At 44.9% G+C, this 27,667-nt stretch overlaps 1 protein-coding gene across 4 annotated transcripts in view; it reads left to right on the top strand.

The window, feature by feature from the left end:
• Window positions 1-27,667, top strand: part of PRICKLE2 (prickle planar cell polarity protein 2) — a 209,821-nt gene that overhangs the window by 97,234 nt on the left and 84,920 nt on the right. The window contains exon 1 of one of the 4 annotated variants that reach the window (XM_045025111.1): window positions 15,963-16,501. The exons of the other annotated variants lie outside the window; for them this stretch is intronic. The gene's annotated coding sequence lies outside the window, so the exon portion shown is untranslated. Of the gene's footprint in view, window positions 1-15,962; window positions 16,502-27,667 lie in introns of those variants that run through there. 4 annotated transcript variants of the gene reach the window in all.

The raw sequence follows: 27,667 nt of genomic DNA, 5'->3' as shown, positions 1-27,667 counted from the left end.
TACATTGGCCCTAGATAAGTGACTTCCTGCTAATCATGTTAGGAGGGCTAAGAAAAAATGCCTGTGCTATTAAACTGGGAAGATACTATTTACAAACACCAGGTAAGTTACATCCCGCCCTCCCCCGTGCCCAGGCTGGAAACTAACAGCTCAAGGAAACTGAACAGTTAGAAAGGGACAATGTGGGGCGGGAGGGAGTGGTCAGTGAGCTGTTCATGGTAGAACAGGTTGACACAGAGAGACACCAATAGGTCCTGCAGAGAGAGTCTAAAGCATTTGGGGTTTGCTAATTGCCAGGGGATGGAAAGCCTCAGGGAAGACAGATATGCTTATGGACTATTTTATTGTTTTAAAAGTCCAGTGCTGTGTTTGGAACAACTTACCAAGGGTGGTGGTGGTGGAGTCTCTCTTCACTGGCCATTTTCAAATTAAGATTGTGTGTTTTTCTAAAAGACCTGCTCTAGGAATTATTCTGAGGAATTTCTCTGGCCTGTGTTATACAGGAGGACAGACTAGATGATCACACTGTCCCTTCTGGCCCTGGAATCAATGACTCGAGGAATCTACTGTTAAGATAAAACAATACTTGGCTTTCAGAAAGCTCCCGAGCTCTGCGAGGCCTGCTGAGACATTCCGGGCGGCACACGGGGGGCAGGAGCTCAAGACCTAGTGGGAGAATTGTGGGATTCCATCCCAGGACAGGTGAAGGCAAGTGGGCTCACCCCGAGAGGGGTGCATTCAGTGATAACAGAGAAAAGTCAAAGGTGCAGCTGGTCCTGTAACCAGGACCTCATTGTCACATCTCAGCACCTTCCAGTCAGTGTCAGAATTTAATAACTGAGAATCAGTGTCATAAAATGTCTTCATCAAGCTTTGCCTTCTGAGCAATCTGAGTGAATTTGGCAAGTTTTGGTCACAATGAAATTTTCAAGTCTAAATTACTGTGGTGAAAGCAGGCAACACCACACGTAGTCTAAATTACTGTGGTGAAAGCTGCCTGGAGAAGAGAAGGGCCAGGGTTTATCACGGTGCAGCAGATCTCAGGAAGGAGGCTGGTACGTGGCTCATGGTGGTTTCAGTGTGGAAATGGGACCATGATGCTTTAAATAGTGACGTCCACATTCTGTCTCTGGCATCAACATCAGCCCCAGTCTACCTCCAAAAGGGGGCAAAAGCTGCATTTTTAGGCCACTGAATCACTGATACAGATGCTCATTGTCACAGTTCAGGGCAACTGCACCTACATATCTCCCTCCGTGTTTCAGCAAGGGCACCCGTTCGCAGCTTCCAGCTCCCCAGCCATTGCCTTTCTGGGTGGACACCCGCCTCTCTCTCTCTCTCTCTCTCTCTCCCTTCTAACCTCAGTATTCCCAGGCTGCCCAGTTCCCTGTTTTCACTGTGCATTTCCCAGCACAGGCGATCTGCCTACCCAGGCCTGCTTGCTACCACACAGTTCGATCGAAGTAAGCCTACTTTATTCTTATTCATTACAGAGAAAACAAACTAAAACCAATAAGAGAACCTACATGTTTGCTAATAAGCTTACCAGGCATCACCCCATTTTCAGGGTTTCTTTGTGGTTACAAGATCATCGGCGCTTCAGCTCATGGTCTTATGGGTAGGCCAAGTCTTTCCAATGCTCCCTTAAGGACTGGAGCCCTCCATGGCCGTGGGTCCTGTCTGTGTGCTGGATCAGGAAGAAGGCCGTGAGTCCATTTACAACCCAGGCTTTTATCCAAAAGTATTTTCTTTGTCTGCTGGAGAATCTAGTTGGAACTAGTATATGCATCTCTCTCTGGGTGTGTGGGGGGGCATCAAAGGCTGATACAGAGGAAAGAGATTAGCATCTCCTCTCCCTACTAGAGACTAGTACAAAATTGCACAATTACATTTTGAATACGGTGTACACCTCTCCCTCCCCAAGTATTAACCTTAGTTCAGTAAGGTTTGACTTACTTCAGTGAAGTTTTATTTTAATTCTATAAGGGCAGCTCAGAATATGACAGAGTACTGTCAGTCTGTCACACTCATGTCGCAGAAGTTGTGCAACTCAAGACTGTCGTGCAGGAAATCTCCTCCTCCTAGACGGATTAGCTATTACCCAGCAGCCTCTGCCCATGCAATCACTGAGCGTTAGGGTGGTCACCTGTCTGTGCATGCAGGCAGCTCTGCTGTGTTCTGGTCACAAGAGATATTTGCCAGCCAAGAGTATCAGGTTGGTTCTGCAACCTCCATGGAGGATATTGGACCCAATCCAATGCCAACTGACGCCAATGGGACTTTCTGTTGATTTCAAGGGGCTTTGGATCAGAACCGTCATCCTCCCTGGCTCCCTAGCAATGTGTAAGAGGTGTAACCCAGCTCCAGCCGATTAACTCTAAAAAGAACTTCAGGAAATTGCACAATCGTTCCGTCATCCAGAAGGGCCAGAGATTCATCTGTCAGCATGGAGACGCTCAGGCGCGCACGTGCAAATGAATGTGCATCATTACTGAAATATTCACACCTTGCTGAGGAGACAGATGGAGGCACTGATCTGGAAGCTATTGTACCAGTATCAAACACTGCAAATGAGGGATCTCTCTGCAATCATGGTACTGTCAACTGTGACAGTTTTTTGTTTCATGTGGGGGCATGTGGCAAACACATGAGGAAAACTCTCTGGTTTGCATCGCTATATGCTTATGGGAGACAGTTTTGTTCTTTTCCCATTTCTCCAGATGATCACCATGTTGCTTTTCTTAGCCATGGTATGTTGTGGCCTTTGCTGAGATTCCTGCTTTTCTTAGGGAGAGTCTCATGGCATTGCTCTCATTTCTGTTGTGCGGACTTAATGGACCAAAAAATATGATTTCTAGTAGCGGATGTACACGTCCTGGCAAAATGTACATGAAAAACCTTTTCTCACACAGGTTGGGTAAGTCAGTGCACACACCTTTATGGAGTTATAGAATAATGCTGACTTTGGCCAATCTAAGTTAGTGGGACTGGGCACTGCTCTTCAGGAAAGCTAACTGGAATCTTCAGAAGGGTCTTCTGCTCTTGGGCCAGTGAACTGCCACCATCCTGTGAGGGCCTATAACATGCAAAGCCACTCAAGAGCCCTCCTGTCTGCTGATGAAGGAGGTATGTTGATGGACTCCAGAAGGCGTCATCTCCGGGCCTCACCCACTAGAAGGATGGGGCCGCAGTAAAGGGGACAGAAGATGGATGGCGGAAGATGGACCCCAGGCATAAGCAATGCCCCCAAGCACCCCAGTGGGTATGTTTCAAACCAAAAATGTCTAACATGACATTAACCCAGACAACATCAGCTAGTAAAAACAGCTAGAATGAAAGAACGAATGCTGCCGGGATATATGTCAAAACAGGCGAGCAAGTTTTATTGTAAATAGAAAATTAATTTGGGTAACTGATCAAAGGTTTAGATCTTTGGAAAACATCCCACAAGAGAAGCAGAAGATTTATGAATTTCCTTCGTTGCATGTTTTTGGAGAAAGCTTTATTGGCTATGGAAAGGCCCCAAGAAAAATATTTAGTTTAAAAAAAATACAATTATCAGTTTATTTAGCTTACATTCAGATACACGCTTTAACTAGAGCTTTGGAGATATTGTTAGAGAGACCATCTTTTCCTCCTAAAATGAGAATACTGTCAAGCTGAAAGAAGGACAGAGGGGGAAAAAAATAAACACAGCCATTGTTTAAAATCTGACCAAAATACAAAACCAAAACATCTAATAATGCATAGTTAAGGCTGGAGGCTCTGAAGAAGGCTTATTACTGTTAAGCGCTCCAAGTGTCTAGCATTAAGGTGATTATAAAACCAGAAGATCCAGTGATTGATTGAAATTCAGTCTGTATCTTCCTCCATTGTGTCTCAGCAGTGTCCGTGACATGTAAGATCTGCCAGTATCTCAAGCCCGCTGCAGTAGCTTGGTACAGCATGACGGGTTAACAAAGGAGTAACCATATTATACTCCTCAGGTGCTGTTTTCTTTTTCTTGTACACAGTGAAGAATTGTGATGCGAATGAAAGAGAAATTGATAGCTCTGACTTGAGCCAGGGTGCTCAGACCTACTGCAAGTAACTGCAAGCATCTCCTGTGCAATTCCTCTCTCTCTCTGCACTTTGGGCTGTAATTTGGCTACTTTAAGCCCCCAATACTGTAAGCTGCTTCGTTCAGTTGAACCTGTGGTGGCCATGAAGACTCGCTTTCAAGCTGAGGGCCTAACTTTTGTGTTGTGGCTTGTTTTCCTCCCCCACTTCTCCCCCCAAAAAGTTGCGTTAAATAACACCCTATCCATTTTTGGGAGTAGAGGTTACTTATATTGTCCTCCTGGGGAATTCTGCACCAAAAATTCTGCGCACAGTATTTTAAAATTCTGCACATTTTATTTGTCAAAATAACACTATATAATGACACCAGTTTCATTTAATTGGGTAATTTATTTCAAAATACCTGTCAGCAAGTATGTCTGTAACAATACAGACACACACAAAATTTCCCTCCCAGAGTAGAGAGTTAAAGAAATCCCTAGGACAACCCAGTTCCTGCTTCTCTGCTCCACCCAGAGCCTAGCCAGGGGGCCAGACATTCACCCCCTACTGCCCCCCCACAGAACCCAACTGTGCCCCACCCAGCCCAGACACTTCCCCCTCTCCCAGAGGCCAGCTGCAGTCCTCCCAGCCCACACACTCACAGCACTTACCCAGGGATCCAGAGGGAGAAAAAGCCTGATGCCAGGTCCTAAGCTTACCCAGAGTATCCTGCATCCTGCTGCCTTCTTCCTTCAGGGTGTGCTGGGAACTGCCACTGCCGGGAACCCTCCAATTCCCTCCCTCTGGCCTTGCCTTCTATTTGTGAGCTGGGCTCTGCTGGGTCCTGTGGTCCCTAGTGGCAGCCAACATCTCTGCAGCCCATTTTTGGTGGGGGGGGGAGGAAATTCTGCACCCCCAACATTAATTTCTACAAAATTCTGCATTGCGCAGTGGCGCAGAATTCCTCCGGGCATAATACTGGTAGCTGTATCTACCCACTAGCTTACATCAGCCACATGAGGCAAAGTAAAGCCCTAGCTACAGCCCAGTTCAAGGCCCTTTCCTCAGGGCTGGCTTTAGTCACAAAAAGAAGATACGAGAACAAGAGCAAAGACATTCAGAAAATTGGGTAACAGCCCTTTCCAGTTTACAGCAAACTGAGAGGAACAAGAACTCAGGCCCTTCCCCCGAGGTGCCCACCACTGCAGCAGCTTTTCCTCTGCTTTTCTAGCCACCCCTGATCAGCCCAGGGATAGGCTGGTCTCTCTGTAAACCCAAGGGACTAGAGCCCTTGACAGCTGGTCACAGGAGGACACTGTGTTTGTTTTTACTCTGGGATTTGTAGCTTTAAAGTGACAGTTGATAACTTTACTAGGAATGGATGATTTCTCCAGAACGAAAAGAAAAAGAAAATACACGTTCAGCCTGGAGTCAATTCATGTCAGTAGCTGCAGATTGACTCCTAATTCAGCATGGAGATGTGCGGGGGGAGGGGGGGATGTATGTATCTCTGTGTAAATATAAAATTGTTTTTAACCAACTTCAGTAGGTGCAGCAAATCTGATACCCGATACCATATCCAACGGCCTTACGACAAGGATCACACAGTGCAGTACAAAAGAAGAGGATCAGATATTGCTTTGTGTCCTAATAACCTGCTTCCTCCCACAAAACAGAAATCCAAAACAGGCTCGGTTTTCATTGTGCTCCTAGCATCATATGGCGCCCTTATGGGACACAGTCCTCTGGGCTCTGGGGAAAGAATAACCAGGAGCAGGAGCCAACGGGCCAAGAAAACCTACTGTAATCAGTACAGATCACGGTTCTCTAGCCACATACTGAAAGATCTACAGCAGCGGTTCTCAAACTGTGGGTCGGGACCCCAAAGTAGGTCGCAACCCTATTTAAATGGGGTCACCAGGGCTGGCTTATATTTGCTGGGGCCAGGGCCGAAGCCCGAGCCCCACCCCCGAGGCCAAAGCCTGAGGGGTTGGGACTCAGGTTTTTAATGCCAGAAGAGGGTTGTAATGCAAAGAAGTTTGGGAACCCCTGATCTACAGTATGACTAATCTGTTACTAATATAGGGAGAAATTCTTCCCAGTACAGCACAAGGGTGTATTTCACCCATACCCAATAGGTGTTGAGGGTGCTTAGGGCTTTGCAGGACCGAGCAAACAATACTGGATAATTTATTAATATATGTAAATAATTATTTCTACAAATAGAATTACAGCTATGAAAGTAACTGGATGCAGAAGACATGGAGTGCACTGGCCACTGTCCCCCTCATACGGCCTGCTGCCAAACTACATAATATTTAAAAATTGCAACCAGTGTTACACATTAAGATCTAGAAAATCAGCCATCAACTTCTCTTCTATGCATGTCTCTACGTTTCAGATCAAAGGTAGCAATTGTAACAGCAGGAGTAACGTGTAAAGCCAGGCATTAACCAACATACAGATAAAAGCCTGAGTCCTAGGCAAACTGAAGCAAAAATATAAAAAATCCAAGTTTTCAGGATACACTGTCACCATCTGAAGTTTGTTCTCTCCCCTCCTCCCACTTACTTTTGCAATTTCTTTAATGCATTGATCAAAAAAGCCAAAACTCCCTCTGGCATTGAAATTGGGGATATCTGTGACAACACCCCTCCTCCCCCCAGAAAAAAAACCAAACCCTAGTCTGTCTGAAAAAGGAAGAGTGTATTCATAGCCCATGTCTTCCAAACAATTTTTCATTTCCCCTACACTGTTGACTTCTCCTTACAAAGACAGGGGTATAATCAGGAGGAAATCAGGTCAAAGAATCCTCCTGTTAGATCTCACTGCTTCTTCTTGCAGCTTGTAACAGCTTTTTGCAACCACCAGCAGAACTGAAGAAATCAGGATGGTGCAGCCTCTTTGCCTACTCAGCAACATTCTCTTTTTTTAAAACCTGGGAGGCAAATCCCTTAGTTCAGGCATCCTGGCAGGGCTGGCTCCAGCGTTTTTGCTGCCCCAAGCAGCAAAGGGGGAAAAAAAAAAAAAGCCGCGACTGGCAGCAGCCCTAATGTGCCACTTCATTCTTCGGCGGCAATTCGGCAGCCGGTCTTTCCCTCCGAGAGGGACCGAGGGACCCACCGCCGAATTGCCGCTGAAGACTCGGACGTGCCACCCCTTCCCATTGGCCGCCCCAAGCACCTGTTTCCTGCGCTGGTGCCTGGAGCCGGCCCTGCATCCTGGAGAGGGAACAATCTGATCTCCAGGGCTTCTAGTGGCCACTATTAACAAAAAGGAGTTGCCAGATTTCATCCAACTTGATTTGAAAGGCCACAAGTCTTCATTTTTCTGTTGTTAGCTTGTTTTCCCTCAAAACTAGCTTTCATCATTCCAACCCATGTTACTTCTAAATGGGATGATTTCTCCTCTGAGGCCATCAGTCCTTCTCTGTCTACCAGCTGCTCACTTTTTCTCTCGTTCAGCTGGGGATTTTTATTCCGAGAATCCAAAGGCGTATTTGTGTCTTCATTTCCCTGTGTGGTCATATCCAGGAGCTGAGGTTACCGTTCAGACCAGCACACTGCTGACTAGTGTCTGAGGATGTTGATGGCACCTGGAAGTTGCTTCACTGCATTGTTTCTCCTTCGGCTTTTGCCAAAAGCAGCCTGTGCCTCTCCAACCTCTGATCCTACCCACCGTAGCTGTCTCCTGTGTATGGTTGTGCCCTTCTGACCCTACCAGTTGACACACTGTACCTGCAAATGGTCACAAAAAGAGGAATTGAAAAGAAAGTGACTCACTAACCAACTTACTGCAGTCCACATTCATGAGGAAATAACACATCCCCTGCAGTGCTGAAGATCCTTTAGGAAGGAACACGGTGGGTGTGGTGCAGGCAAGAAATATGCAGAACAAGAAAGTATTTATTTACTAGCCATGTTTCAGAATGACTTGCGGCTCTGATTAATAAGGCTGTCTGGTGCTGTATTACAGTAGCCTCAACTGAGATCAGGGCCCCCTCTTGCAAACTGTACAAACACACAGGGAGAGATCGTGCCTTTCCTGAAGAACATACAACGGGAAGGAACACAAAGGCACTGAGGGGAGAAGTGACTTGCCCAAGGCCACCCAACAGTTCAGTGGCAGAGCCAGGACTAGAACCCATGGCTCTGGATTCTCAATCTAGTGCGTTATCACTGCACCATGTGCTTCTGCAATGTAAGTCCCTTACTGTGACATTCTTATGATCAGATGTATCAGATTTTCTGTGCAAATCACAAAGGGTGAGGGTGGGGGGGAACTGAAAAAATGACTGTAAAACAACCAATTCTGCATTTTTGTGGGTAAAATAATGTGGAGAAAGTGAGCTTTTGCTGTGTGTATCTGAAGTTTGAGAGGCTTATTGTGAGCAAACAAAGGATCTGTGATGGAGTACTGTGACACAAACCACAACAGCAACAAAATAATCCACCATCGCCACCAACAATCACCACCACAATTGCAAGAAGAATTCCAGCCAAGCCATGCTGTTGAATAGATGTGTTGTTTTGTAGGTTTAAATCAGGAGCGTTGCTTAGCGCTGTGTGTTTAGGGCAAGGCTTTTTACAACCTGGCGCCTGGTATTTGTAGATTCCTCAGCCTGTATCTCCTCTGAAGATACGTGCATTGGACGCTAGATGTTTTTTTCCTATCCAAAGGTGGTAATGTCCCTTCTGAAATGCACTGTAAGTAGGTCACTGCCGCTTTTATCTAACAGTGTTTCCTTTTGCATTCTCTCATTGATGTGCCTTCCTCTGATTCTCCAAGCTGCATGTGATCGTTGACCAGCCGCAGTTTTACTCTAGCTAAAGAGAAAGTGCCAGCAATCAAGTTCAGGATTTGCTACTTGGTGCTGCATATTCACTGAGCGCCATTTAAGGAAGCCTCAGAGGCAGCTACTAGCCCGTGAGTCATCCGCAAGTGACCACATTCTTTCTGTAGCTGGCTGCCTTGACAAGCTTGGTCAGCCTCTTTAGAGGATGTTCAGTAAATAATTCAGAAAGGCAACTTGATCTGACACCCGTCTGGTTTAGGAGCCTGGTGACCTCACTGACGATTACCTGCCACTGCTACCACTTGCCATGTAGTGAATTATTTTTTGCAGTCTAAAGAATAAACAATGTTACATGAATCTGCATTGATTGACAGGTAATCAGTAAACCGAGCTGTTGAAAAAAGCTTGTGTGCTTTTAAAATGACAGTTCCCGCATGCTAGCTGTAGGGATGAATTTGTACAAATTAGTGACCATTATAGAGTCCAGTTTTTCTGCCTTAACAACAGCAAAAAAGGGTGTCACATTTCTTTGGCATAATTATTTCCCTTGCACTGCCTAATTTGGGAGTGGAATTCTAGGTTTTGATTATAATAATTTGTCCTTTTTTAAATTTCCGAATCCCATTCCAAAGTTCTTCTCTGAACAAAATGGTAGCTCGGAGCAATAATTGCATCAGAGTGTTGGCAAGATTCATCTCCACAGTTGTAAAAGTCATTCAAGTGACCTTTATGAAACAAGCTCAGTTTGCTTGGCCAGCACCTTTCTCCTTAATGAAACACCCCTTTAAACTGCATGATGCACAGCCTCGGTCATAGGGAATACAATGTGCCCTCTGGAGTTACTGGAACATGTGTGGTGTTTTCACAGGCAGTAGAGCAGTTAATATGAAAGTGATGATTACAAACCCATTCAGCACCTTTCCAGAAGAGAAAAGCACATTTTCATGAGAAATTTGGAACCAAAACTTGAACAATCTCATCTGTTTTGTCTCAGAATAATTGTACTTTTTGTACAATAATTATTGTACTTTGAGGATACTTTGTCTCTTAAGTATTGGAGGAGGAAATCTGCCAGGAGTGAGGAGAAATATATGCTCTCCTGTGGTGCAAAGGTTTCTTCTTAGCTAACCCCTAGGTCAGCTGCATGGCTATAAATATTTGTTTTATGGTGCTGTTACATGAGGTCACGACCTGCACCTTCATTGTACCATTGTGTGTCAACTAGTACCTAAAATCTTGGAATTCTGCATGTAATTACTATTTCCAGCAGTATTTGGTTAACAACATAAATAGCCAAACAAATAGGCCACAGAAGTTAGACTTGACGAGTGGCAGGGCTAGAACAGGCTGACTATGGGAGCTAAATTTTCAGCCCCAGCGTCTGATTCTGCACAGCCACTTTTGCGGGAACAACTGACACTGCCTGCAAAAAAAAAAAAAAAAAAAAATTAAAAATGGGGGTGTGACCATTCTGTGCACAATAAAAGACTGTTAGTTCAGGTGGATCATATCTGCTCGCTCGACCGCCTGATTTGCAATGGAAATGGGAGTGGTTTTGTGCATGGAAAATAGCTGCAGGTTTAGGGTTACCATATTTCAAGTTACCAAATAGAAGACACTGCCGGGGGGGTGGGGGAGCTGGTGAGGGACAATTGGGGAGTATTTGGGCTGGAGGGAGTATTTGGGGTGCTGGGTGGGTGTGGGTGTATTTAGGGGGTGCTGGATGGGGTACCTGCGGCCTCACACTCAAGATGGAGGACAGTGTCATGCTCCCTGTCACAGTGGCGGGGTGGCTGGCACAGGCCCAGGACGCAGAGCTAGCCTGTCACTGCCTCCCTGCAGGCCTCTCCCCTCCCCAGGGTGGGGAGCAGGAGCCTGGCCCCATCACCCCTCCCGGCCAGGCTGTGAGGCCCCGTGGTGGGGCAGGCACACTGGCCAAGAGGCACTTGGCAGTTCCGCCTACTTGTCAGGCTGGGCCAGCCCAGGTGGGATCCAGCAGATGCAGGGGAAGGACCAATCCAGTCGCAGAGATGGCCCTTTCTGAGCTGCAAAGGCTGGAGCAGAAAAATCGTCCCGGATGGAGGAGGAAAAAGAGGTCGTGTCCAGGAAAACCCAGATGTATGGTAACTCTGGGATCAGTCGCGTGTGTGAGGCTGGATGCCCGCAGTTAGGGGAAGAGCTAAAAGCTCCTCCAGCACTTAGTATGGAGTGTAATGGTCATTACCATGAGCCACTCTTGCTCCTCAATAGTAAATACAGATAAACTACAAGCCTTTGATTCATCTATTTAATGAAAATTGGTGCGCACCAGGAGCTCCCCTACGAATGGCATTTACTCTTTGAACTGAAGAATCCCTGACATCTGCTGGGAGAGCAAAGCACCAGTGCACAAACAATCCAGGAAGTTTTTGGAGAGTGTTGGGGACAACTTCCCGGTGCAAGTGTTGGAGGAACCAATGAGGGGCCGTGCTCCTCTTGACTTGCTGCTCACAAACAGGGAAGAATTGGCAGGGGAAGTAAAAGTGGGTGGCAACCTGGGCAGCAGTGACCATGAGATGGTCGAGTTCAGGATCCTGACAAAAGGAAGAAAGGAGAGCAGCAGAATACGGATGCTGGACTTCAGAAAAGCAGACTTTGACTCCCTCAGGGAACTGATGGGCAGGATCCCCTGGGAATCTGGCTAATATGTGGGGGAAAGGAGTCCAAGAGAGCTGCTGTATTTTAAAGAAATCTTATTGAGGGCACAGGAATAAACCATCCCAATGTGCAGAAAGAATAGCAAATATGGCAGGCAACCAGCTTGGCTTAACAGAGAAATCTTCGGTGAGCTTAAACACAAAAAGGAAGCTTACAAGGAGTGGAAACTTGGACAGATGACTAGGGAGGAGTATAAAGATATTGCTCCAGCGTTCAGGGGTATAATCGGGAAGACCGAAGCACAATTAAAGTTGCATCTAGCAAGGGATGTGAAGGGTAACGAGTAGGGTTTCTACAGGTATGTTAGCAACAAGAAGGTCAAGCAGGTCTGGGACCCTTCCTGAATGGGGAAGGCAACCCAGTTACAGATGATTTGGAAAAAGCTGCGGTACTCAATGCTTTTTTTTTTTTTTGCCTCAGTCTTCACAGACAAGGGCAACTCCCAGACTGCTGCACTGGGCAGCACAGTATGGGAAGGAGGTGAGCAGCCCTCAGCGATGAAAGAATCAGTTAAGGGCTGTTTAGAAAAGCTGGACATGCACAAGTCCATGGGGTCAGATCCGAGGGTGCTAAAGGAGTTGGCGGATGTGATTGCAGAGCCATTGGCCATTATCTTTGAAAACTCATGGCGATCGGGGGAGGCCCCGGACGATTGGAAAAAGGCTAATGTAGTGCCCATCTTTTAAAAAAGGAAGGAGAATCTGGGGAGCTACAGCCTCACCTCAGTTCCCAGAAAAATCATGGAGCAAGTCCTCCAGGAATCCATTTTGAAGCACCTGGAGGAGAGGAAGGTGATTAGGAACAGTCAACATGAATTTACCAAGGGCAAGTCATGCCTGACAAACCTGATTGCCTTCTATGATGAGATAACTGGTTCTGTGGATATGGGGAAAGCGATGGACGTGGTATACCTTGACTTTAGCAAAGCTTTTGATACGGTCTCCCGCAGTATTCTTGCCGGCAAGTTAAAGAAGTATGGATTGGATTAATGGACTATAAGGTGGATAGAAAACTGGTTAAGTTGTCAGGCTCAATGGGTAGTGATCAATGGCTCGATGTCTAGCTGGCAGCCGGTATCAAGTGGAGTGCCCCAGGTGTCAGTTCTGGGACCAGTTTTGTTCAACATCTTCATTAATGATCTGGATGCTGGGATGTATTGCACCCTCAGCAAGTTTGCGGATGACACTAAGCTGGGAGTAGAGATAGATACGCTGGAGGGTAGGGATAGGATACAGAGTGACCTAGACAAATTGGAGGATTGGGCCAAAAGAAATCTGATGTGGTTCAACAAGGACAAGTGCAGAGTCCTGCACTTAGGACAGAAGAATCCCATGCACTGATACAGACTAGCAGGGGCGGCTCCAGGCCCCAGCATGCCAAGCGCGTGCTTGGGGCGGCATGCCGCAGGGGGCGCTCTGCCGGTTGCCGGGAGGGCGGCAGGCGGCTCCGGTGGACCTCCCGCAGACGTGCCTGCAGAGGGTCCGCTGGTCCCGCGGCTTCGGTGGAGCATCCGCAGGCACGCCTGCGGGAGGTCCACCGGAGCCGTGGGACCAGCGGACCCTCCACAGGCACGTCTGCGGGAGGTCCACTGGAGCCGCGGGACCGGCAACCAGCAGAGCGCCCCCCGCGGCGTGCCGCCATGCTTGGGGTGGCGAAATGGCTAGAGCCGCCCCTGCAGAATAGGGACTGACTGGCTAAGTGGCAGTTCAGTAGAAAAGGACCTGGGGATTGCAGTGAATGAGAAGCTGGATATGAGTCAGCAGTGTGTCCTTGTTGCCAAGAAGGCTAACGACATATTGGGCTGCATTAGTAGGAGCGTTGCCAGCAGATCGAGGGAAGTGATTATTCCCCTCTATTTGGCACTGGTGAGGCCACACCTGGAGTACTGTGTCCAGTTTTGGGCCCCCCACTACAGAAGGGATGTGGACAAATTGGAGACAGTCCAGCGGAGGGCAACGAAAATGATTAGGGGGCTGGGGCACATGACTTATGAGGAGAGGCTGAGGGAACTGGGGTTATTTAGTCAGCAGAAGAGAAGAGTGAGGGGGGATTTGATAGCAGCCTTCAAGTACCTGAAAGGGGGTTCCAAAGAGGATGGAGCTCAGCTGTTCTCAGTGGTAGCAGATGACAGAACAAGGAGTAATGGTCTCAAGTTGCAGTGGGGGAGGTCTAGGTTGGGTATTAGGAAAAACTATTTCACTAGTAGGGTGGTGAAGCACTGGAATGGGTTACCTAGGGAGGTGGTGGAATCTCCTTCCTTAGAGGTTTTTAAGGTCAGGCTTGACAAAGCCCTGGCTGGGATGATTTAGTGGGTTTGGTCCTGCTTTGAGCGGGGGTTGGACTAGATGACCTCCTGATGTCTCTTCCAACCCTAATCTTCTATGATTCTATGAAGTCCATTTTTACCTGTATGTAATGTGGTTTTAACAATATTTCTAAGGAAAATTGTTACAGTAAATAAATATAATTTGTTTCTGCTTTAAATAGTCTGTAAACAAACTTCATTTTGCTCTTTGCTCAGTGGAGTTTTGTCTCATTTACTACATATTTGAATTAACGTATCCTACATTAAAGATAAAATATGTCATTTGGGGGCCTTGGCGGGCAGACTGTTCAGGGCTCTACCAAATGCTTGTGCTATATCCACATTAACCATTCAGGATTGAGTTTACAGCCAGTCTGCCTGTACAGTGATGAAAGCAGGAACAGATAAAATGTGGCTATTCAGTGGAAGTGTGTGTCCGGGGGAGGTTGTTTTCTCTCCTACATACACTGTTGAATTGTGTAATTTGAGAAGGGGATAAAAACCTACCCAAATCCCTAGTGTACCCTTAGTAAAGCATTTGATATTGTTCCTCTTTAGTAGAATTGCATGGAGAACTGTATTAATAAACAAAGCGTTTCAGTTCCTTGAGTCTTGCTGAGCTGAGCTCAGCACAGGACCCGGCAGAGGGGACAAAGGTGGCTTAAAGACAACTTTGTGTTTCTCGTCCCCCACATACATCCATCCACGTCCCTCAGGAGAGCCAGGGGCCAGTCTGGAGCAGCCTCAGGGTTCTGCCTCTGTGAATTCAACTGCAGGATCAGAGCCTGATTCCTTACTAGAGCATATAACTTACTATGTAGGGCCATGTGTTTGAACCAGTAATTTAAATAAGATGATACTTTCTTTTTTAAATTGCTAATTCCATAAATATTTATTTCAGTAAGGTCTGGCCCAGAGAATCTCTACTGAGGTCAGTGGAGTTATGTTGATTTGGGCCAGCTGAGGATCTGGCCCTTGGTAAATCGAGTATAATGCCACATAATTAAACCAAATTTATATCACATAATAAAATCCATCATTTATGGCATTGGAAACTCATCGCTGTTCGTTTGCAAAATATAGGGTTTGCTAACTTACTCGCCATTGCCAATAGCAAGTGCCCCAAAATCCTGAGTCAGGCCCCGAAAAATCATGAGATTGGTCCAAATTTAATACATTTTGGAGTCTTTTTATTTCAATTGTTTTCCTATAAGGGCCACAGTTTCAAGCTTTTGTCTTCACATATGAGGGCTAGAAACACACTTTTTCCTAGATTGAACCTCAGATTCTGATGTAATCACATGACTCCAGGAGCTGGGCTTTAAAGGAAACACCAGTGTTGTGATGAAAGCTCAAGAGTTGACAACACTGTTTACTCCGTATGTTTTCTCTTCTTTTAAGATCCTGTCATGTGATGGGGATGCTCTCTTTCTCTGTTGACTATGTGAGCTTATTTTTATAGTCCGGATTATGTACCTGGGATATACACAAAAGATGAAAACCTCATGACTCTCCCGTCCAGATAAGTAAAGGTCATAAAATATGCACTAAACAAAATGCCACCTTAATAATAATGTGTATTACTCAGAATATTTAGCCCTGCTGGTGCAAATCTGCTGTGTCTAAGATCAGTGGGGCATCGTAGGAAATTAGTGGGGAATAAAATTAAGAGGGCATTGGAAGTTAGGAGAAAAATAAATTATGAGCTATAAAATTGGTCTCTTTAATAGCCTGCTGTAATATTAGATAACGAGCTAGAACAGCTTACATGGGATGCAGTGACTCAAATTGAGATTTGGTCAGCAACAAATAAGATCATAGGTCTAGAAGGATAATTGGTATCTTCAAACCATTCAGTTTTGATCGTTGGTACCTAGACAACTGTTTGTCATATACACGTGAGTGAGATAAAAGGATTTTCTTGTCTTTTTCTAAACAGCCTGCAGGGATTATTGATTGGTAAGAACAGCCTAATTTACATGTAAATAAATTATAGACACCGGCCAATGACAATTTGAACTGTCCAGATGCAATGGATTTGACTTGCTGACATCACTGCTTCATTAGCATGCAGGAGATGAGAGCACTGCAACAGTAAAGATTCTGGCTGAGCTATCAAGCTGGCAATGATTCTCGATGGGCTGCACCTTTCCTAGTTAATGTCTTGTGCTTTGGAGAGCAAATGGAATATACTCTTGCTGCCTCTAAGGGTCCTTTACCCAAGCCAACGTTGGGGGGTCTGCTGAAAGCATTTGGATGGCTGGAAGAGGATCTGGTAGGGAAAAAGCAAAACGACCAAGCTGGAATTCTGAGGCAGGCACTGTAAGCTATAAAGCCCATCCAGACACAGGGCAAAAATCACCCTTTTCCTGCTGATGGTTTCCACAGCACATTTTCTTTCAAGCAACAGTATGTTTTGTGTGTGTCTCTTCTAAAAGGCTTTTGCAAAAGCCTGCTGCTCATTTCAAGAAGGCTCCTACGAGTGTATGCCACACAGTTTTGAGAAAGAAAACAAGATGTTTTCTCACACTGCAGTGCTGTCTGTGTTCTTGGTAGCAGCATATCACAGGAAAGTAAACTGTAAAAACTAACATAGCAGAACAGTTTAGCGGATTTTCCCCACCCCCCACCCCCCAGACTGGCATAATCATTGGTGAGAATAGGTAAGAAATTACCTTTTATTAGCAACTTTTATTTTGTTCTGTATTTTTAGAGAGATGCTGAAGCATGTGGGGAGGGGGGCAGAGGGGATAGGCAGCTCTGCTATGTGTACATGTAATGATGTGATAACTTTGCTGATATACTGTTATCGGTACGCGTTAGAGAATTTTTTTAAACCTTGCTGTTCTTGCTGTTTATGAATGAAAAAGGTTAATTGTTAAATTGAAATTTACAGCTGCAGGAAGTCAAAGAGAAATGCTTCAGCTTCATTAACATGTTTTTCATTTTAAAAATAATTATGAAAGGTTTTAAATAGAAATACATGCTGATCTCTCATTGGTAAATTCAGCTTCAGGAAGTCTGGAAGCATTGGATATTTTAATCAAACTGTATACAGTATAGTTTCTAGATGATGACATTACAATTAGGGTTATTTGTTTTATTATTTTACTGACATAATTCTGAAAACAGTTTTCAAATATTAATCATACTGCACCTTTGTTATACTGCCAGAACACCTACTCTGTAGTTTGAGCTAGTCCTTAAACCAGGAAGTTATGTTTTCTAATGTCATTTTCTTTTAGTAAATTCTTCTTTATATTCCTTTAAGCAGCCATATGTGACACAGACATGACCTGTGACCATGTAAAGATTTTAATCCAGTTACTCTTTGTTTTGTAGCCATGATTCCTGGGCTATACTAAAGACTGATTGAACCTTTATGAACCATTGAGGATTAGCGTTGGACAGAGTAATGCCAGAATAATTATTCACACAAATGCAGTGTCATCCTTTCAGTTTAGCTCTGTTGTCTTGTACCTTACCCTACTTATTTTTATTCAGTGATTATTTTCACCTACTGTGTGACTGCTTAAATGTCTGACCTCAGTGTGTTCCATTTATAAGGGTATTGACTTGAATCTGTGGCGAAGATTTATTCAGTAAACTGTCTGCAGTTAACAAGATTATATTTTGCTTCGTGTTTCAATCTCCTGTAGTTTGTTTTAAACAACTTTATTGAACTGAGCAAAATGAAATGCTTTAGCCTGTTTCCTTCAGACAGTATTTGCCGGTGTTAGCCAACATGCACAAAAAGCATTCTGCTGGTGACGGCATTCACAGATAGGTCAGTAATTCTGGTAAGCCTCAACTTTGAAATAATTACGATAGTTCTTAGTGTGACGTTGCTTGTAATATTTCTGAGTATTTTGTGTGTTGGTCAAATTTTCTTTCTTCAGAATATTGAGTCCAGGATGTTAAAAGGGAAACATATTTACTGCCTACCTGCAACACACCAAAGGCTGTAAATATCCTTTTAAATAAAAAATAGCACCATGGAGACGTCATAGTGAAAGAGCTTTAATTTAAAATAGAACGGACAGAGTTCATTATAAAAAATGAAATCTAGAATGTGATGGTACACAAAGGAGAGCCAATGAAATAACTGTGGAGAGGTCACTATTATGCAGACTTACAAATAAAGGACTGCGTATGCTAGCAAGGCCACAGTTGTCTGTCTGGAGCTCAGTAAGTGCTGTGCTCAGTTAGAAATTAAAGTATAAACCCTGGTAGAATCAAACATTGGAAAGCAATCTGCTCCCTTATTTAGGCGATATAAAGAAATCCTTTGAGACTGGACTACAGCGCTGTATCTTGCTGAGCTGGAAAGCAACCGAATGGTGTAATTAAAAATGTCAAAAGATAACCTATGGTACAGTGCAAGCTTTTCAAGAGACACTGATGTGTTAACGACTGAGAGCTCTCTTGGGCAGAGGGCTGTGCAATTAAAACGAGAATGAGCGTTTAGTAAAGGATTTCGCTGAGTCTTCATTATGTAAGTCTGGTTCTCACAGTGCACTTGCAATGATGTTTGTAGAGCCCAGACAATGGTGTGTTTGGAGTTGCCATTATGCGTTTGAAAGGGTCTGTTTAGTTCATAAAAAGGTTAGGAACTGTGTTTGTGCTGCCATATGGGAAACTTCAGTAGTGTTACCAATCACAAGCGTTCAAAACTCCTGAGTCAGGCCCCTGAAAAATCATGAGATTGGCGTAAAAATCATGAGATTTAAACAATAATAATACCAATAGTTGGTGAAATCTTGGCTCCATTGAAGTCAGTGGGAGTTTTGCCATTGATTTCACCAGGACTAGGATTTCACACCATGATTTTTTTGGGAAGTGGGGTGGGGGATATTTGCCTTCTGGGTTTGAGCCTTTCAGGATCACATTTTCAAGCTTTTCTCCACAATTCGAGGGCTAAAACCTTATTTTTCTAATGAAAGATGATTGTCATGTAATCACCTGACTCCAGATGCTGGGGCTTTAAGAAAACACTAAATGGTATGAGATTAGTGGTAAAATTGTGAGTTGACAACCTCCCTCTCCTATGGTAGTTTATATAATTTTCTTTTCCATGAGAAAGGACGGGCCCCCACAGACCATGTGTCTTCTGGGAGGCTGGACTAGGACTAGGACTCAGGAAACCAGGGTTCTATTCTTGTCTCTGTCTCTGGCCTGCTGTGTGACTTTGCATACATCAGTTTGTCTCTCCGTGTCTGAGTTTCCCTATCTGTAAATGAGACGCAGTGATACTTAATGTCCTTTGCAAGTTGCTTTGAGGTCTATGGATGAAAAGTGCTGCGTAAAAGCTACATATTTATCATTATTACAAGATCCTCATCTTTATCCAGAATATACTTCATACTTATTGTCACAGTTTGACTCCTGGGTGTAAGAACAAATCAGAACATTCCTATCCTAAAAAAAAATAAATAAAAATATGGAGATATACCTAGCTCCTAGAACTGGAAGGCACCCCAAAAGGTCATCAAGTCCAGCCCCTGCCTTCACTAGCAGGACCAAGTACTGATTTTGCCCCAGATCCCTAAGTGGCTCCCTCAAGGATTGAACTCACAACGCTGGGTTTAGCAGGACAGTGCCCAAACCACTGAGCTTTCTTTCCCTGCAGTGATATACAGGCTTACACAACGTATGAGGTGCTGCAGAATCGGGTCTTGCGCTTTCGTACATTCATGAGATTTATTCTTGGTTCTGCTCCAGTAGCGTAGAAGAGATTATAAATAAGGCACAAATAATCCCAGTGCATAAAGGGCTTCCCCGGACTCTGTGCTCCAACTATTCTTGGCTAGGAGGCCATAAGTAGCAGAACATAAATTGAGGCAGCCTTGAGGCTGCTCTAATATGTGCCAGAGATTGTGCAGTCCCCCAGTAAGATGTAGAATCCAGGGGAGCACAATGGTGGTTTAAGGATAACTTTGCCCCCAGCCTTCTCTGTTCTAGTGCTCAGCTGAGGAGTAGAGCAGCCGAGGGACTTCTGTCTCTTTCGTCCTTTGCATGAATTGAAAGGCGCAATTCACAGTGAGGACAAGCTAACAGAAACGTCATTTCATATTGTCAGTTTCAGCCATACACACCTAAACCCCTGAGCAAAAAGTCTCTTAAAATTGATTTAAAAGGGGGACAATATATTTTTTCACCTTTCTATAAATCACAGGTGAAGGGATTTTGCTGAATCTTTTTTTAAAATAAAATAATAATTTCTTGCTGGGTCTCAGACCAGGAGAATTTCATCCAGAAAGGGGAATTTTTCAGAGTTATCAGCACCGAGAAAGGAAGTTATAATTAAGCTTGGCAAAATTCAATTTTTATTTTTATAATGTTGACAACTGCTATCGATGTTTCTATTTAAACCTGTTTTTTATTTTTACAGATTTAAATGTTCACACTTGTGCAAAATTATGGGTTTTAAGCATTTTTTTTCTATTTGTATCAATTTAAATTTCCCCAGTTGCGGGAAATATTGAGAGGCATCAGACAGTAATTATTTAGTGATGGTAGATGATGAGAGTCAAAAGTTAAAGCTTAGTAACCATTAAAACACAAATTGTCAACGTCACATGTCAAAATATGCAAAGTAAATATCTGTAAATGCTAATAAAGTGTCAAGCAGCACTTTTCTTCTGTTGCCTACCTGTAAACGGCAGTTGTCATCGATGGAATGATTTTTTTCCTTAGTTTGTGTGTATACGACGAAACTGGTGTTTACCAACATTTACCAATAAAAATCTTATAGCCTAGTTATAATTAAAGACTTAACATAAGCTTAGCTATAACATAAGCTGCTGTTGCCACTATAAAAGTCACAGGGAATTAAATCCAGCACATCCTGGTTCTCCCAAGTCCTAAGCTGCCCTGGGTGCTCCTCTGCCATAGCTGATTGTCCTAGAATCATAGAATATCAGGGTTGGAAGGGACCTCAGGAGGTCATCTAGTCCAACCCCTGCTCAAAGCAGGACCAATCCCAACTAAATCATCCCAGCCAAGGCTTTGTCAAGCTGGGCCTTAAAAACTTCTAAGAATGGTATTTCACCATCTCCCTAGGTAACCCATTCCAGTGCTTCACCACCCTTTGTCTTTGGTGCATGTTCTTGTTGTGCAGGTGCCAGATTTTTGAGCTTGCTTTTCACTATGGGAATCAGTGTGCATGCGTCACGGTTGCCACCAAAGCAAAATGAATCCCACTGTGAAGAGTAAGGTGTCCACCATGCAGAACTCATTAGAGGACATAGTGGTTGCAATCGTAAGGCATCCTCTGGACTTCAGTGGAAATCCTCACTGTGGTAAGCAACTCCTCATGCTAGTAAACACAGCCAGGTAGTGAGTGTCTGCAGGACTCCGTTTGCAACCAACAAGCTGCACGCTGAGTGACAATTGTACTGATTGTTACCTGGCTTCCAAATGGTTCCATGCCATGTAGTTCACACTGTCCTCTGTCACTCTGCCTGAGCAAACCAGAAAAGCTCGTTCAACTGCCTTACGCGGTTATTGGGTAATTCAGAAATGATCATGTCTGAATATGTGTCTTCTGAGGGGCTACAGGGTGGTTTGGCACAGGGAGGGTTTGCCCATTTTTCCCCCTAAATCAAATTCCTTGTTTCATGAACACTCAGTGCTATGAAAACCACAGCTTGCTGGCTGCGTTGGCAACTCGAATTTCCTAAAGCAGAGGAGTGGTAGCTTTACTTCTGCTTCCTTGTTCAGGAAGACTTACGCTACCCCTTTGCAGATAAATACTCTACTTCTATACCATTTAAAACCCAATTGTACAAATGAACTATTGTACGTGTGTATTAGCTCTTTCTTCTACTAAGCGATAGTGTCAACTGAAGGGTGTGTGAAGTCAAAGAAATGTTTTGTCCAAAAACGACCCGTTTTGTAGCTGAACTCTGTGGTCCCAGCAGAGAGGTGGATAAGAGTTTGGTACAACGTACAGTGTCAGAATGCACTTGGAAAAGATTGGAGCGGGATCAGGAGGGATCCAACATTTCTGGTTGGCAGAACTCAGGGTCAATGCATGGTTCAAGTTGGCAGCTCTTCTTTTGATCTCTCACGTGATACTCCTAGGCCAATTCTATTGGTCAGCCATTTAAAAATCCTATTTCAGTTTTTGCCCTTTACCAGTGCAGCACGTATTTTGTACCAGATCGCTATAGGAATCACTGCAAAAGCGCATACAAGGGCGTACAGAAAGAGCTGTGCAGATTAGAGAGATCATACAATTCGCTCACATAAAATATTATTCAGGGACCCAACCGACAACTGTTTAGAGCAAAATAATCTCTCTGGGCTTTTATGTAGCTGAATTTTAGAGCAGTGAAGTTGGAAGCATCCTGGATTTACACAGGTGAACCTGAAGGTGCATTAGGGCAAGGCAACCGTCTTTCACAGACTTGAAGTTGACTGCATGCTGGAGTTTGAACACCCAGCCTCCATGTCAATATCTAGAGGGTGGTTTGCTTCCAGCCCTGTGGATTGAACTGCCAAGTTCAGCTGTGAAACCTGTTGCCATCCACAACTGCAGGGTTAATGCAGCAGTATTCAAAATCCCTCCGTCTGCAGTGTCAAGAGCAACTGCAATGGTAATTCTTGGCACTGTGTTTCCACTGGGCAGACTGCCAGCTCCTTTCTTGGCGTTTCTGTGTCAGTCCCCGATACCTCAGAATCTTTCGTTCCAGAAGGGTACTGAGGAGCGACTTTGTGCTTGATGGTGACCACAGTGTGGGATCTGGCCTCAAGCTGGCTATGCTAATGTCTTAACTGCCACACATTTATTTTTGTATGCTCTCCTGGTAGGGCTTATGTATGAATCTGCCTCAGTCTCTCTGCCATAGACTGTTGCAACGTTAGACCTCCATATTTGACAGATCATTTCTATGCAGCCAGGCCAGGGTACAGACAGGAAATTTCACTGGGCACAACCCGAAGGGTGGTATTTGTTTTTTTTTTAATATTACTCAAGTTGCTTAAACAAAGACATATGGAGTGAGGTACGAACCCCAGCAGAACATCCCTTACGTTGGTCTATTTAGAGTCTTCTCGGTTGTTCCTGCCAATATCCGGGTGCAGTGTTACAAGCACAGGCAATAATGAAATCCATGTGAAAAGGGACATTAGAACAGAACCAACCGCCACTCAGAAACCACAGACAGAGCTTGCAGCATGTGCCGTGTCCAGCACTAGTGGACCTACGGGGAGACGTGAGTTCCAAAGCCCAATCACTTTGCCCTCAGCCCTCTCTCATTTAATTCACGGGAGCTAGTAGCTGGAGCATCTGTTAGGGACTAGGATGTAGGTGGTCTGGCCTAGTGGTCAGAGCAGGAGTCAGGCCTAGTGGGTGGAACAGGCGTCCAGGGGAGGAATGAAGCCAAGGGTCTGCACCAGAGTCAACAGCCAGTTACCAGAGCCAGGGCTCAAGCCAAGAGTCGGAGACCAGGGTTAGAGCCAGGACTGGTCACTGAGGATTGGAGTGAGGCATAGGGGCAGGAGGGAGAGGCAAGGATCCAGCATGGAGCAGGAGAGTGGTGGGAACAGGAGCGAAGGCAGGAGAAGAGCAGGAACTGGGTTGGGTGCAGTAGTCAGGCACAAGCAGGGTCCATGCAGCCACAACAGGAAACCACCTTGTTGCTCAGACAAGCTTCCTGTTTCTCCTCCTGGCTTAAATAGTGTAGTTGGACCAATTGGTGGAGCCGGGCAATCCTCCAATCAGAGCACCCCTGGGTGGTGCCTGGGCTGGGGCTGTAGCCTGTAGATTCCCAGTTCATCTGGTTCCTGTAGCCATTGGGTGGATGCCAGCAGCTGTCTGGGACCTCCCAGGCCTGGGTTCGAGACCTGGGACATCATAGCACTTTGGACCAAAGCAACTACCGTAGTTTCACACAGGGAAAGAAGCAGCCTTTAAAGCAGCTGGGACCAGAGCCATTCTTCAGTTCAAACCAACACCTTAAACTTCCCTTGGAAATCAGCTGGTAGCCAGTGTAATGTGCTGTCTGCTGAAAGACTCCTTAGCCAGCAGACTGCTGCATTCTGTCATTGGCTGTGTTTTCTGAATAGCTTGAAGTTGAAAGCTCGTTGTGGTAACCCAATCTCAAGGTGACAAAGACATGGGTAACCACAGCAAGGGACACATCAGGAAAAAAAAAATTCAACCTTCCTGCCAAGGACTGTTTGCAGCTCTCTTGGCAACTGCTGCTACCAGGATCTGCAGCGATAGCTGGGGTGCTGATATAAACATGGATGTTTTTCCCAGCTGTGTTATCCACCCCAAAGCAACATTTCAGACTTTTCTTAGCCACGTAGTCCTCATCTACGTCCCAATCATCCATACTTTAGAGCAGCATGGTCTAATAGGTAAACCATAGAAGTGGGAGTCAGGAAACAGGGTCGTTCTTTCTTGATCTATCACTGGTGTGCTGTGTGACCTTGGGGAAGTCACGGTCCTTTGCCGTGCCTCAGTTTCCCCCTCTGGAAAAGGAGAGAGTGATGCTTACTCTGCTTTGTAAAATGCTTTGGCTGCAAGTGCTATACAACAGCTAATTATGTTAATGTTTTAGCCTCCGTAAATTATTCCTTCTCCTGGCAGGGTCAGAAGAGATGGACGCATGCTGAGGACACTATCCCTCCTAATTCCCGATTAGCTCTCCTAATAGTTCCATAATTGTGTTCAGCAGGAGAGGTAACAGAACTGGACCCTAACAAACCATGCCTGAGAAATGTGTGTTGGATCAGGCAGATTTCCAGTAATCTTTCATGTTACACTGACTAATGTAACATGACTCAGGGTTTTCTCACAATCAAAACATTGTCCAATACTGCAAAAGATCATGAACTCAAGCATATATCAAGCAGCCTAGAGGCTAAAAAGCACCCCACTAGTTTTGCAAAATGTAGTTGATTGGAACTCAGCCGTAATTTTTGTTCAGAAACCAGAGAATTGGTTTTAAAGGGATTACAAAACCTCACATATTAATAGGCACACAAATGTATGCAGATCCTTTATTACACAGATGGTACAACCGTCTCTTCTCCTTACACTGTGCATCAAATGTGAGCAAAGCCAGTAGCTTGTGCTACGAGTCAGGAAATCGTATTTGCTGCACGTTCTCCCGGTAACGAAGTTTCTGTCTGATACGATTTACTGAATTCAGTCCCACAAGAGACAACGGAGGAAAGAGAAGCAATGCTAGGAATGTTGAGTGTTCCTGATCTGTCCCTTGTCCAGCCTGAGTGATGTTAACATCTCTGCCTTGACAATCAATCTTGCCTTGATTTTTGCTGCTGCTTCCATTTTAGACAAGATCAGACTCGTACATTCCATGCATACAGTGATCCAGTGCAGTAGGATTTACTGACAGCTGGAGTCAAAATATAGAATGCTTATGCCCTACTGTATCCACTAGGTGTCAGCCTGGTGCCCCCCACACCTCTCCCCTGCTCTGTGAAGTAGAACAAGATTCCACCTGCAGAAACGTAGCAAACGTCAGGAGGTTTGTGTTTTCCCCCATCATGGCTAGAACAGAGGGACCCTGGCTTTTATTCCTGGCTTGGACTGATATTGCCTTAAGCAAGTCGCATGCTTTATCGTTCACGTCTCAGTTTACCAGTCTGCAGAATGGGTACTGTACTAATACTGACACACAGGATTGCTGGCAAGGGTTACATGATGAGGGTCGATCTCCATTGACCCCAGCAGCTAATCATGGCACACGTAGGATAATCGCATATCTGTTCACAGGGGTGTCGCGTAGCTTTATTGATTTATGGCTGCAGAATCGTTGCAACGTGTCATTACGATAATGCAGGAGATGGAAAAACGTGGCTAGCGGGGGCCTGCTTGCAATCATTACACATTCACAGCTGTTCCCTAATTAAAGATGGTAAACAGCAGAGTACAGGAGTGAAAAAGACCTAAAGAGAGTGGCACGTTCCACCGCTGGGATCTGTGATATTTCATTAAAGGTGACCTGCAAAGAGAAACCTGAGTTAAGGACAGATTTCTATGCTGAATGCCTTTAGTAATCAGAGGCTGTGTGTTGGAGACAGGAAGGAATCCAATACAGAAATCAATTTTAACTAATATGGTCAAAATTAGTTTCCCCATCTCCAAAACCCTCTAGCTGCCATTTGGTTATTGGACATATCCCAGAATGCATCAGCCTGGTCGGTAGGATCATCTGGCCCATAAATGTTGGGCGTACCTGAGACTTTGCTTTGCAGCTCACCACCGTTAATGAAATATCAAAGATGCCAGATCTGGAAATACTTCCCTTTAGACTTTTTTCACTCCCAGACTCAGTTGCCCACCATCTTTGTAATAACACTGAAGAAATGAAAGAAGCGACCATTGGAGCTAGTAGTCGTTCAGTGACTATGCAGTAGGCTACCAGACAGGACAAAACTGGCGGATGATGCCTTGAAAATAACTTTGGTCAGAAAACTAAGGTTTTAAACCAGGACAGGGCAGAATAAAAGGTTTTCAGCACAGCAGGAGCTACTAAGGTTGCTGCAATGACAGGCTGGGAAGGGGTATAAAATCCTGTTGCCCTGAGCTGTGCAGTACAGAATTTGGCACAACCAGGTGATTCATTTTCATTATCAGGTTTCTCTGGGGAAGCTAGACGTTTGCACCATCCAGGGAGAAGTCACGTTGGCAGACTCTAGTGCTCGAGTTCTGAGAGGTTTTGTAAAGTAGCCTCTCTTTCTCTTCTCCACATCCCGCCTTAAAGCTCACCCTTCATGAATCTCTTCTCTGCCCCTCTGTCATCTGAGTTGCAGGTGCTACCTTATGCTCATCCAGTTAAGTCATTGCAGGTTCTTGGGAGCAAAGATCTTGCCTCATCTTATGTTGTATGAAGCACCAGGCCTGTTTACAATCCTCTTAATAACTCCCTAGTACTCATCCACTCACTGTTACCGTAATCTTCATGGGGCAGCTAAACTGTACAACAACGTGGTGGGGTTTAGTGTGGCTTCTCAAGAGAGCTTGCACTGGGCCCTGGTTCTCCACAGGCCAGCCTGAGCTATTCTTGCAGTGCGGTAACTGTATGAGTGCTGATTATTTTGCTGAGAGGCAAGTAGGTCCCTTTTAATTTGAAGCCCATGGGCCAGATTCTATTCAGCTGTTCCGTTGCGGCCAGTGGGGAGAGTGTTGATGTAACTGAGAACAGAGTTTAGTCCCTTCTCTGCAGAGTGCAGCAGCAGTTAGACCAGGAAAACAGCAGAAAGACAGATGTTGAAAATAAAATGCATCCATCCTGTAACTTCGTCAAATGAATTGTTGACCTCGGGTAGAACAAATTTTTCAATGTGTTTAGGGAGGTTACATCTTGGTCCCATGTGAAGTCAATTCAGCAAGGGCTTCTTTCCAACAAACTATAAAACCAGGAAACGTTATTTTCTCCCTACTTACCTCCCTTCTTCCTGGGCCTGCTGTAGGGCAAACAATTATGTAGCTCCTTATAGAATAGAAATACCAAGGCTGTTCCGTATCTCAAGCTTCAGTAGCCGAGCAGCCAGCATCCTGCTTCCTCCTTTCTTTATCTCCCCTTTCACAAGCTATTAATATTTTTCAAACCCAGTGATTTTCCCAAGTTTCCTGCATCAGTTGGTCCCGCATCCATTCTTGAATTTTCAGCACTGCCAACGCCCATGACTTTATTGCAAGTCTTATGATATTGGGTGTTTTCTTAAAGCACCACTTCCTGGAGTCAGGTGTGTCCATGAGGATCTCAGCTATCATTTGAAGAAAAAAAGTTCTAGTCCTCCTGGTTTTGCAGAAAAATGTGAAAAGGTGAAACTGAAAGGCTCAAAAA

This window comes from Mauremys mutica, chromosome 7, assembly GCF_020497125.1.
Source record: "Mauremys mutica isolate MM-2020 ecotype Southern chromosome 7, ASM2049712v1, whole genome shotgun sequence".
Classification (NCBI taxonomy): domain Eukaryota; kingdom Metazoa; phylum Chordata; order Testudines; family Geoemydidae; genus Mauremys; species Mauremys mutica.
The sequence above is the reverse complement of the archived record's forward strand: the minus strand, read 5'-3'. Positions and strand labels throughout refer to the sequence as shown.